This window comes from Sus scrofa, chromosome 1 (genome assembly GCF_000003025.6).
Source record: "Sus scrofa isolate TJ Tabasco breed Duroc chromosome 1, Sscrofa11.1, whole genome shotgun sequence".
Lineage (NCBI taxonomy): Eukaryota > Metazoa > Chordata > Mammalia > Artiodactyla > Suidae > Sus > Sus scrofa.
This window is the reverse complement of record NC_010443.5, coordinates 250,776,302-250,790,010: the sequence shown is the minus strand read 5'-3', so window position 1 is coordinate 250,790,010 and position 13,709 is coordinate 250,776,302.

Below are 13,709 nucleotides of genomic sequence, written 5' to 3'. Positions count from 1 at the left end.
GCAAGGACCTACTGCATAGCACAGGGAACTCTAGTCAATATCTTCTAATAACCTATAATGGAAAAGAATCTGAAACAATTTTGTACATGTTTATGCATGTATAATCAAATTGCTTTGCTCTACATTTGAAACTAACGTAACATTGTAAATGAACAGCACTTCAATTTTAAAAATAGTAAAACAAACAAAAAGAAACATCCTGGGAGTTCCTGTCATGGCTCAGTGCTTAATGAATCCGACTAGGAACCATGAGATTGCGCGTTTGATCCCTGGCCTTGCTCAGTGGGTTGAGGATCCGGCGTTGCCGTGAGCTGTGGTGTAGGTCACAGATGCGGCTTGGATCCCGTGTTGCTGTGGCTGTGGTATAGGCCAGCAGCTACAGCTCTGATTGGACCCCTAGCCTGGGAACCTCCATATGCCGTGGGAAGCGGCCCTAGAAAAGGCAAAAAGAAAAAAAAAAAGAAAAAAAAAAAAAAAGGAAAGAAAAAGCATCCTAACTGTCCATAAAAACAATGGATAAAGTAATTGTGACACATTAATTTAATGGAATACTCCCCAGCGATGAATTACTAATAAAAGCACGTACATGGATGAAACTCCAAAATAGTATATTGAGTAAAAGAAAACAGACTCAGAAGCATACATACAGCATAATTCCCTTTTTATAAATTTCATTAACAGTGATAAAAAAAAAAAAAACACTGGTTACCTCTGGGCTGAAGGGAGAATTGACTGGAAAATATGCAAATGAAATTTGAAAACTTGATATCACAGGAAAACTCTCTGAAGTGATGGAAATGTCCTATATTTGGTTTTGCAGTGGCTACCAAAACCCACCAAAACAAATACCTGAGATCTGTACATTTTCTCATATGTAAATTATATCTCAATTTTTAAAACAATTTTTCAAAGGAAAAGTCCTTATAATATTTTATAAGGCCCTTCATGACCTGGACCTGCTCCTTCCCTGATCTCAACTCCTGTGACTCTCCACTTCACTCCCTTCACTGCAGCCATGCAGGACTTTCTGTAGTTTTCTGAAGATACCAAGCAGTCTCCTAACTCAGGGACCATGCCTTGCCATTGCCTCTGTCTGGAAAGTTCTTCTCCCAGATAGCTACTTGACCTGTTTTTCCACTTCCATCAGGTCTCTGTACAAGTGCCACCTCAACAGAGCAGCCTTAGGTAACCATCCTATGTAAAACGGCAGTCATCACCGTCACCCGCGCCACACTCTCAACTCTCCCTTACCACTTACTCATCAACAGCTGATATGTAAAGAAAAATATTTACAGCTTTGTTTACTGTCCATCTCTTTCTTCTGGAATGAAAGCTTCTTGATAGCAAGGCTTTGTTTTGCTCACTCTTTCCTAAGCAGTTACTCCAAGTTCCAGCATGTGGTAAATACCCATTGAGTAGTTGATAGACAAATGAATGAATGAATGAATGAATGAATGAATAGAGAGGTGGTGATGGTAGAGGTGATGGCAAAAAATCATATTGGACTGATGTGCTTAATTTTGACTAGACTTCTCTTTCAAACTGTGGGCCAAAGCACCCTCATTTCAAAACACAAATAAGAGGAAGAGCAGATGTGCTTCAGAAAAAATAAACAACCTACTTCAAAGAACTCTACCGTATTTTTAAGGGCCCATGTGGCCAGCTTTGACAAGCCCTGTAAGATGAGAGGTCATGGAACAAGATGACACATGAAACTGTCCTTTGGGCTCACCGTGGGAAGCTCCAGGGGATGACATGCCCCTGGGAGAGACCCATATTCTGCAGCCCTCCCTCGTGGCCCTGCAGAGGGTCTGGCATGGATGCATTCCCAAATTACAACCACTCAGAACCAGAAACATGAAAGTTAGTTTTAAAACTAATACAAACTAGCAAACTATTACATATAGAATGGATAAACAACAAGGTCCTATTACATGGCATAAGGATCTATAATTAACACCCTATAATAAATCACAATGGAAGGGAATGTGAAAGAGAATATATGTATCTATGTATAACTGAATCATTTTGCTGTACACCAGAAACTAATACAACACTGTAAATTCACTATACTTCAATTTAGACTTCGTGTTTTTTTTTTTAATGACTCCACCTGTGGCATATGGAAGTTCCCAGGCCAGAGATGGAAACTGAGCTGCAGCTGTGACCTATGCTGCAGCTGTGGCAACACTAGCTCCTTTAACCCACTGCACTGATGCAGTGACCTGAGCCGCTGCAGTTGGATTCTTAACCCACAGTGCCACAGTGGGAACTCTGTCAACTACGCTTCAATTTAAAAAAAGTTTTTTTAACTCATACAAACTAAAAATATGGAAATACTCCCAAGTTTGGGGTGTAGGACCACAGAATTGGACTAGTGTCTGGCTCTTGACTCTTAAGACCAAGTCTGTCACTAACTGGTAGTGTGAACATAAGCAATTGCTACAGTCTTGTAGCTTCTGCTCCCTCAACTAGGAAAGAGGGGGTTTGGCCAGAAGAATTCTACAGTCACTTCATAACTCTGAAATCTTTTGAATCTGTGATCTCTATACTAATAAACCAAGGGAGAATTCAACTTTTCATGAGCAAAGCCTTCAGTCATGACATCTAGATTTTTTTTAAATAGGCTTTTTACAGATGAATTTGAGTTTGTTATTTCTTTCTATAACTGATGGCATTCTCTAAAACATGAGGCCTACCTTCCCTCCCTCCATCTTCATTGGAACCCTGGTGTTGGTAAATGTATGCAACAACTTGCATTTCTTTAAATATATTCCAGTGCTCAGCTGTTGTCTAAGCAACAATTCAACTGCTTGAATTAGTGAAATCAGTCTGTCAGCCAAGACTGACGCTTTTTGTGAATCAATGTTTTTTTGCTCCGTTTCTGGCTCTGTTGCTTAGAAGCTACATGAGACAAAACTACTAGGTATAAAATAAATGAGTTACAAGGATGTGATATACAGTTCAGGGACTATAGCCAGTATTTTATAATTGTGTATGGAGTATACTCTGTAAAAATATCAATCTTCCCTGTTGTACATCTGAAATCAATATAACATTGTAAGTTGAATATACTTCAACCTAAAAAACTCCATAATCTGAGACAATCTATGTATCATCTATAAAAGGAGGTCATTTCAGTCTTTCCTTACCCACAAGCTATTTTTAAGGATCAAATGAGGCCAGACATGGGAAAACTTCATAAAAATATTATGTGGCTATGAGGTAATATTATTATAATATTGGACTTTTAAAGCCAGCCTAAAACCAAGTGGAAATGCTAGGAGTTAAGGAAGAATTTTTGAAACTTTGAGTACTTGGAATACAATTTATCAGATGCTTCCCCCCACCCACCCCCATTTATAGTACATGTGCAGAGAACAGGGTTGAGATCGGGGGGAAAAAAAAAACAAAAGATTTTTGATTCAGAGGTCAGAACTCACATCCCAGTTCATGAGTTTAAGAGCTGTGAGGCTTTAGGAGAGTTAATCACTCTGGGTCTGTGTAAAGGTTTGTTTGAGGAGTCTTAACTCTTTGGAGGTAAAATGTAGAACACTTTTTATTGTCTGAGTAACTGTTCTGTGTTGATTCCTCTTTTCTGCTAGATCACAGACACTTTCAAGTATAAATCCATCAGATCCTAACACTTTCTGGATATTCTATTTGTATAAGTGTAATATTTTCAAAGGACATGTTCCAACTGTTCAATGCCAATATGTATTTGTGTGTATATATATGTGTGTATATATATAATATTATATATTATAATATATGTCATGCATGTTTATATAGCAACCTTTTATCCTAAGGCCCTGCTAAATTCACTTATTAGTTTGAGCAGCTTTTTTGTAGGTTTCTTAATTTTCTAAATCAACAACAATCATTCTGTGAAGACAGTTTTATTCTTCTCTTCCTAGCTATATGTCTTTTACTTCTGATCATTCTTGAAAAAATGGCAAACCCATTAGCAAGCCCTTAGGGCTAGCTGTTGTTTCTCCCAGTGTTCCCAGCAGCAGTTGTGCGAAAATGGGGAGGAAGATCCCACCTGACACCTTATACACAGCATCCTTATCTAAAATTAGGAATAGTAATTTGACCTCCTAGGTCAAGACCAGGTAGAAATTTGTGGCCAATGCAATAGGCTGCTTGTGTTAAGTAAATGAATATTAATGAGTATTAATTTTTGGTAATATTGGTGTTAGGAATAATCTCAGTTTAGAGGTCAGCTACATAATGACTGTCTTTGCTTCTTGCCACATGGAAGACACAATCAAGATTTTCCCTGTTGAAATTAGGATATATAGAATGGATAAACAACAAGGTCCTACTGTATAGCACAAGGAAATATATTCAATATCCTGTGATAAACCATAATGGAAAAGAGCATGAAAAAGAATATATATATATATCTATATATATATATATATATCTATATATATATATATAATGAGTCACTTTACTGTACAGCAGAAATCAATACAACATTATACATCAACCATACTTCAATAACATTTTTGAAAAAAGATTTGCCATGCTTAGACACCAAGGTCATGTTAGGCAAGTTGGTGCCCATCTACCTGGTTTCAGACTTTTTCATTCCAATACCTAAAAGCCGCAAAGATTTTGAAAAAACATATGAAGAATAAAAACTTAAAACTGGATGGAGACTTCCATTTTATGTTTAATAATAACGTTTAACCAGGGTTCTTTACTTTGGTTCTTTGAAAGCACAAATTTTGGAACCCAATAGATGTATATAGATTTGCTAAACAATGCAGGGCCAAAATCCACTAATTATAGTGTTACCTAGTTATTTCCTCATTGGATTGTCAATCACTCTTACAATGAGGTCAGTAAATGCACCTAATTAAAATTAGCAAAGTTATATCTTACCCTTGGTCCTGTTTTCCTTCAGCTTTTCATGCTTATGGCCCTGGATTCCTTCTTTTTGTCTGTGGCAGGCCCTTTGGCATGCTTCACTTCAATATACAGAGGGTGCTACTGCTGTTTCTCTCATGTTTCATCTGCTTCTGTCTCTTTTCAGATATGCACTTGGCAGAGTAAGTGACACTTCTCTGCACAATCAAGCCAAACCTCACCCTTGGCCACATGGTCATGAAGTCAGTGAGTTTATTAGGCACTTCCTCCAGGCTTTAAAAGAGACAGTCCTAGCTGTGCTGTCACAGGACCCAGGGATCCACTGGTCACTTCTTTCCAGCTTTGACTGACCACTCAGACTGCCTGGGATGTTGGCTCTGTATGTTGAGCAGACCGACCACTGGTCCTTACATCTTTTCTACCACGTCTCTGTAAGCCACTCCGGTCATATGGTTCCCAGGATCCCTTTGATGTCTTCTGATCCAGAACAGTGATTCCCTAACCTTCTTCTGGTTTCCCTTAGGATTTAGGATGAGAAGGAATGCTTTTGGACAAAATCCTCCCCAAGAGATATCTCCCTAGAGATTAAAGAATCTTTTGCTATGTTATCTTGCTAATCAATTTTCAAATGCTTTTTGTTTTTCCCATAATGATGTTAAAGATCAGAATGATTAAGCCTAATATACAAAAGATATGGCTAAACTGGGCAGCCATTCAGTTCTTTAAGGCAATTTAACTCTTTTCTGTGCAACATGGAGTGCACATTCATACCAGTATTTTAGTTGTGGTCGAGGGAAAAGATGCTTTCTCCAGCCTTCAGAAAAGGGCAATCAAATCTTTTCAGTCATGTAGTGAAAGTAACCATGTGTCACAGCCTTTCATTAAAATTGAAGAAAGGGTAACCCATTTTGCTTGGTCTATTGTTTGGCCATGGTAACTGTTATGTAAGAGTCTCATGACACCCAGACCATTGCTTGAACAAGTCTTGCAATATATCAACTCATTCAAGTTAAATTTAAATGATCAGGAGTTCTCATCATGGTGCAGTGGAAATGAATCCGACTAGGAACCATGAGGTTGCGGGTTCGATCCCCGGCCTTGCTCAGTGGGTTAAGGATCCCACGTTGCTGTGAGCTGTGGTATAGGTCGCAGACACGGCTTGGATCTGGCATTGCTGTGGCTGTGGTGTGGGCCGGCAGCAACAGCTCAGATTAGACCTCTAGTCTGGGAACCTCCATATGCTGTGGATGCGGCCTTAAAAAGACCTAAATAAGTCAATAAATAAATTTAAATGATCAATTGCTTTCATTTTCATAGTCACTACAGAATAAAAGAGATTGCTTTTCTACAGTGTTTGGTTATACATATATACATTCACAAATACATGTGGATTTATGACTTTTTTTTTTTTTTTTTTTTTTTTTTGCATAGGACTAGACCTATTGAACCTATTTTCCACATAGCTAGATGAAGACAAGTAAGAAAATACAGGGAATTTTAATTTTGCTTATGCCTTGAAGAAGTCTGATCCTAGACACTGGGATGGTTGGGGATTTTCCAGACTCTAGAAATCAGTGTGAATTTGGCCCATAGCCCACAAGCAGACAACTTTCTTGCACTAGGAAATGACCTCAGCATAGACTAAAGATAACCACCGTGGGAGAAACGCCTACTTGGTTTTTTTCTTTACATTTGGCCCCATTCCTCAGCATCTGAGATCCAGAAAGATGGCTAATCTTCCAAAGCCTGCTGCACACAAACAGAAGGCTAACCCAAGTCACAGCCCTAAAAGGCAGGGAAAGAATCAGTTTCTGTCCTGCTTCTCTTCTTCTCATCATCAGCATGATGACGAGATGTATGAGGTCCAATACTGATGCTTTGAACAAAATCAACCAGCGTCCCAAGGAAAATCTATTAAGTGATAACTAGCCTCTACACCATCTTTCCCTTTCCCCTAGGATGCTTTCACAAAGCATCTTTAGATAGTAGAGCAAGCATGAAGGGAACAAAGTTCATAATCATGCAACATGGATTTCAGCTTAATAAACTATGACTTCTTGACTCCATAATTAACTTGTTGTGTGACTATAGGCATTTCATTGGGCCTTTCTGTACCCAATTCTACAGTGTTAAAAATGGAACTCATTGGACTCAGGCCTCATAACTCCTTGGAGTACATGATTTGAGTTGGTATTTTTCCCCATGAAGTTGCCTTTAATTGAGGCTCACCAGATACATGAAGCCTTAGAAACACAGCTTCCAACGGTCCTCAGGTAACATGTTCTCCAAGGTGTCCTTCCTTGCAGTATTAGGAGATCACAAAGAATGGTGGGTCCAGTCTCTACTTGGCCTTGTGTTGCTGGAGACCAGGGTCAGCCACAGCCACAAAGGAGCTTCAGGAAAATCCTGTGGATTTAGTGTTCAGGGCATCACCAGGCCCTGTGGGCAGTTTTGCCTGAGTCAAGAGAATAGCAGAGAGAACTGGAGAACAATTCCAACTATGCTTGAAGAACAAGGTTAAGTTCTCATGCGCCACATCTTGACCAAGGTAGTATATGGGAATGGAGTTGCTCTATTATGTCTTCATGCTCTTTGACAAACAGCTTAGCCCATAAGAGAATCTCATACTTGGCAAGCTCTTCTCCACATTGACTGAGATTGGTAAATATGTTTGTCAAAATGGAAGTGAAGGTACCACCTTACACCTGTCAGAATGGCCATCATAGTAAGTCTACAATTAACAAATGCTGCAGAGGATGTGGAGAAAAGGGAACCCTCATACATTTCTGGTGGGAATGTAAATTGATACAACCACTATGGAAAACAATATGGAGGGACCTCAGAAAACTATATATAGAACTATCCTATGACCCAGCAATCCCACTCTTGGGCATATATCTGGAGAAAACTTTCCTTGAAAAAGATACATGCACCTTTGTGTTCACTGCAGCACTATTCACAATAGCCAAGACATGGAAACAACCTAAATATCCATTGACAGATGAATGGATTAAGAAGATGTGGTACACATACACAATGGAATACTACTCAGCCATTAAAAAAACAAAATAATGCCATTTGCAGCAACGTGGATCTAAATAGAGACTCTCATGCTAAATGATGTAAGTCAGAAAGAGAAAGACAAATTCCATATGATATCACTTATATCTGGAATCTAACATACAGCACAAATGAACCTTTCCACAGAAAAGAAATTCATGGACTGAAAGAACAGACTTGTGGTTGCTAAAGGGGAGGGGGAAGGAGTGGGATGGACTGGGAGTTTGGGGTTAATAGATGCAAACTATTGCATTTGGAGTGGGTAAGCAATGAGATCCTGCTGTATAGCAAAGAGAACTATATCTAGTCACTTGTGATGGAACATGATGGAGGATAACGTGAGAAAAAGAATATCTGTGTGTGTGTATATATACATATATATACATATATATGTGTGTGTGTGTGTGTGTGTGTGTGTGTGTATGACTGGTCAACTTGCTGTACAGTAGAAATTGGCAGAACACTGTAAATGAACTATAATGGAAAAAAATTTAAAAAAAATTTTAAAAAGATAGAAAAGGCTTCAGTCTATTTCTCCAGAGATGGGAATGGCTGAGCTCACTGCCATTGTTCAGGGCCTTGTGATGACTCGGTAGATAGGCCATCTTTCCATCTGCTGCAGATACTTTTGGCCACTTTGAAAAATGGGATCCTAGAAATACAAACATTTAGGCTATTGTAGGAAAGCTAGCTTTGTTTTTCTTCCTCTAGGGGTAATTAGTTGGGTCTAACATACAGACATATATTGCCAAAGATGTCAGTGGCAAAGGGTATGAAATTAAAACATGGAAACTGTTTGACAAGAACATCTTGCCTCTACAAACATTCTAAAGAGCTCTTCTTTTGATTCCAACAATTAAAACTCATAGATTAGGCTATCCAATAGAATAGCCTGCAATGAAGGAATTTTTTTTTTTTGTCTTTTTTGCCATTTCTTGGGCCACTCCCTAGGCATATGGAGGTTCTCAGGCTAGGGGTCTAATCGGAGCTGTAGCCGTCAGCCTATGCCAGAGCCACAGCTCACGGCAAAGCGGGATCCTTAACCCACTGAGCAAGGCCAGGGATTGAACCCGCAACCTCATCGTTCCTAGTTGGATTCGTTAACCACTGCACCACGATGGGAACTCCCGGAAATATTTTATATCTATGCTTTCAAGATGGTAGACACTAGTTCCATGTGGCTATTGAGCATTTGAAATGTGTCAAGTGTGACTGAGGAACTGATTCTTAGTATTATTTAATTGTAACTAACAAATATAAATAGATGTATATGTATAATGGCTATATATTAGCACAATTCAATAAGGTTAAACATTCAATTTGTAATTTATTCTCTTTGTACCAGCTGCAAGATGTCATTCAGAATGCATTATCTGTGGTCATTTAGATTGATTCCCCAAGATGAGGCTGAAAGGAAAAATGACTATATGATTCTTAAAACATTTAAAGCCACTATTTCAAAAGGAGATAATTGAGTAGAAGAGTTACCTTAAATGAAATGAAAACAAAATGGACTTTAGACTCTGCCAAGAAAAAGACAGTTAGTTGTAATTATGGTCTCTCCCTTGGGCTTACATTAAGTCAAGGTTAAATCATCTAGAATTCGTTGAGTTGTTCTTTAATCACACTATTCAAACATGGCTGCATCTCCCCTATGCAATGATGCATTAACCACTGAATGCAAATCTAGGCTACCCAGGATCACCTTCTAGTCTCTTACAAGCCTTTTGTGGCCAAAAGAAATTATGATACTGACTAAGTCAACTTTCTATTTCCTGCAACATCAAAAGCAAAAATCTTTCCTTCACTTGGTTGCACAATTGCTAGCTGTGGTAGCAGTAAAAAGAAAAAAGAATTTCCCTGATGAATTCCAGATTGATCCCCAAATGATTACATTAAATGCCATGATTAAATTTAAAGATAAATTTACATATAGCTAGTTCCCTTCTCTGGGAGATAAAAAGCTATTGTGTTATAAATTGTCAACCCTGGAAAGGCTTCAGCCTGGTTCAATGTCACTCCACAAAGAAGGAAATGGACTAAGTCACCAATTGAAAGCAAAGCAAGGATGAGGGATGAGGGATGAGAAAGAAAGGCACCCTTAATGTGTTTCTGCTCTGTACCATGAGAGGGAATTTACTCAGGTATCACAGTCTCTGTTCCCACCCTGCTGAGCCATTAAACTAGACAAGGGTACTTCACATTCACCATGCAGGATCTACTCACCCTATAGCATTGTTGTTGACCAGGGTACAACTTCCTGAAGGTTCTCTAGGGGAGGAGAGGTGTGAGCTTCTATCACAAACCACACTCTGAACCACCAAACAAATGTTCCATGGCTATTTCTCTTCAACCCAAGCTCCTCCTTCAGCCAAGCCAATGGGAAGAAGAGTGGAAGGCATGTTTCCCCTCAATTCTTTCCTAAGATGCATCCAAACCACTCTATCTGCTAACCACTCTGTCCTTAAGCTCCCTCATCCTCCCTTCCAGTCTTTTATGTCCCTTCCCCTTTCTCAAACACAGCATCAACCAATGCAATCTTTTAAAAACACTTCCATAGCTTCCCAACCCACTTAGGATAAAATTTGAACTCCTTGCCCAAGCCTCTCTCGTCTGGACCCTGCCCACCCCTCAGCCATCTTCTACTATTCGCCCCTTGACTCACTCCTGGTCAGTTGATCTTTTTGGGGGAATTCTATCAAACACAGCTGCATGGTCCTTATACTTCAGAGACCTCTGCGTGGAACAACCTTTACCCTTGGGTTTTCTATGTCTAGTTCCATTGACCCAGAGAGAAGCCCTCTCTGAGCATTCTCTCTAGAAAGACACCTTGCTACTCCAGGCACTCTCAAACCCCTTTCCTGGCTTTGTTTTTCTCCCCAGCACTCAACATGATGCATGTATTGTTTTTCTTTTTGACTATTTTCTAATTAACTGCCTCCCTTAACTAGAAGGTAAATTTCGTATGATCTGGGTCTTTGCCTACCTCATTCATGCCATGTCTCAAATGTTCATTGTTGAATAAATTCATGGACCCAACTTAGCTCGGTTCTTACACAACCAATCCCCTTGATAAGCAAACAAAAAGTCCTTCAACTACTCTCAGCCACCCACTTTAGATGACAACAATTATAATTAAAATCAAAAAATGTTCCCAAGGGGTTTCTTGTTAATCATGACAGGAATATGTTATTAGGTACCTTGAACCTGGGAGGAAATGATGAGGATCCTGGGGGCCAAGCTGCTCAGGGTCATAGAGCTGAACTTCCTTACTTTTTGCCTCTAAAGCTGATGCTGTTTCTATCTCACCAGCTGACCCTTCCAGTCTTCTAGGGCAATGTACCTGAGAGCTTTGGGGAAAACACAGAATAGGGAACACATGGAAGGATCTTTGTTCTTATATGTGATCTGCCATTGATCTGTACATTGCTCTTTGCATAGTTTCCAATGCCACAATAAAGCAGGTCTCTTGAACTTGCTTGAAGAAGACTGGTCTCGTAAGGGGTCTTCTTGTCTCACTGTTCTTTGTGCCCAAGTAGCTCCTACTTGAAGGCACTAAGGTACTAAGTTTGCTGGGCTTCCCAAATCACAGAACTGGCTGGGCACCTGCTCAGGATGTCATTTGTGGCACCATCTACAGGCCCCATCCAGCCCTATAGCTGAAACAAGAATCAAACCCAAGGTGATTTCATTCTTTGGCACCTCAGGTGCCAGATCTATAGGATGTAGATCTTCTCTCTTTTCTCTTCTGACACCCATGTCACACACAAGTATTGTCCCACTCCAAAGCTGTTAACCACAACTTTACTCTCCTCAGACCACATATAGGAGTACAATGTGGTTAAATCTTACATCAAAAATTTTTTCACAGAGTTCCCACTGTGGCTCAGCAGGTTAACAACCCAACATAGTGTCCATAAGGATGCAGGTCTTACTCTCAATCTTTGGCCTCACTCAGTGGGTAAGGATCCAGCATTGCCACAAACTGTGGCATAGGTTGCAGAAGCAGCTTGGATCTGGTGTTGCTGTGGCAGTGGCCTAGGCCTCAGCTGCAGCTCCAGTTCAACCCCCTAGCCCAGGAACTTCCATATGCTGCAGGTGCAGCCATAAAAATAAAATAACATAAAATAAAATAGTAAAGTAAAATAAAATAAAATAAAAATCCTCATAATCGTCAATACTTAATTACCATTAGTAATAAATTAAATGCAATGTAACTTGTCCACAAAGTTACAGGATAATCTTGGTCCACCAAGATACAGGATAATCAGGCAGTCAGATAATGGAAAGATTAAAATACCCTAATTTCCAACTTCAGTTTAATTTAAAATTCAGTTCACCATTCTTTCTATTGAATAAAATAAAGTGATTGTATTCGGGCCACAAATACTTTTTTTCTTTATTTTTAGAAAAGAAAGATAGGACAGATAGGATAAAGGTTAGATTTGCTGAAAATTAAGCTACTCCAAGATGTTTGAGAACTATATCATTTGTTACAGAAAAGAAAGGAAACATGGCCAGTATAAGCCAGTTCATTCATACAGCCTTGGTGATTCCACGATTCATTGGCAGAAAGGCATAAGTGCGACCATTAGCAAAAAAATCAGGAATTAAGACACAATCTTCACTGTAATTATGTTAAAAGAGTTCAGTGTGTGTCAGTAGGTATATGCACATATGCGTTAATTTTAATATACACTCTGGGTGTGGTTAGTTAACATATGCAGTGCTTGATCAGAAATTCATATTCCAGGATGATTGGTTAGCATTTGACGGTACCTAACTGGAAATCATAGGCAAACAGTTCAAGAATAGCTACCTAAATCTGCACCCAGATGTTTGTTAATTAGCATTAGGGACATTACACTTTTTCTCTCCCACTGTTACGCAAGCTACATGGTTGATTAAAAAGACTACAGACACACCTATTCTTGCATAAGTAGGCTATAAAATCTAACTGAGTCCAGCAGACTGACCTTTGAAAATGGCTATGTCCCCATTCTCTTTTGTGAAGCACCCCACAGGGTAGAGAAAAGGGTGAATATTGTTCCTTAAGGACTTTTTGTATGCATATACCAACTCTCTGAAAAGGCGATAAATATTTTTTAAGATATAGTGACTTCAAAAAATTGTCTTAGATTTCTTAAGCCAAATCCAAAGTCTCAGAGGTACACTTTTGGTAAAAGCAAGGCAGTCTACCAAAGACCAATTACAGAAGAATTCCCCATTTTATCAAACACAGAGGTTAGTGTATTTTCCTGACCAATCCTTGATTCATTAGTACTCCTGGTGTTGCAGCCCCAGGCAACATTCCAGAATAAGTCGACATTATGCAACAGCCTTATTAAAACCGCAGGGAGGAACCTGTCAACTTCTAGAAATGGTTCATCACCTTCCAGAGATAATTGGCCTAATATAATGCTTATGCTGTGGCTAAAGTCCAATATCTGGCCAATGACCACAGGAGGACATTTATGAATTGGGGTTTTACTTGCACTTTGACTGTGGAGGATTGTCATTTATTATCTTATGCAAGATTTTACTCATGGGTTTCTGCTATGAATTATTAGATGGTTGAAATTCATGTCTCCATTCCTTTGTGCATGCTGTTCCCTTTGACTATAATTCCTTGTCCCCCATCCCTCCTCCCTTCTTTGACAGAGACCTCCTAGTCAATCTTCGACAGCCAGCTCCAGAAGTCTCCTGTGCAACATGATTTCTGTCTCCTCAAGGTATCCTCTTACCACTTTAGTGCATTTATTCATCCAAGA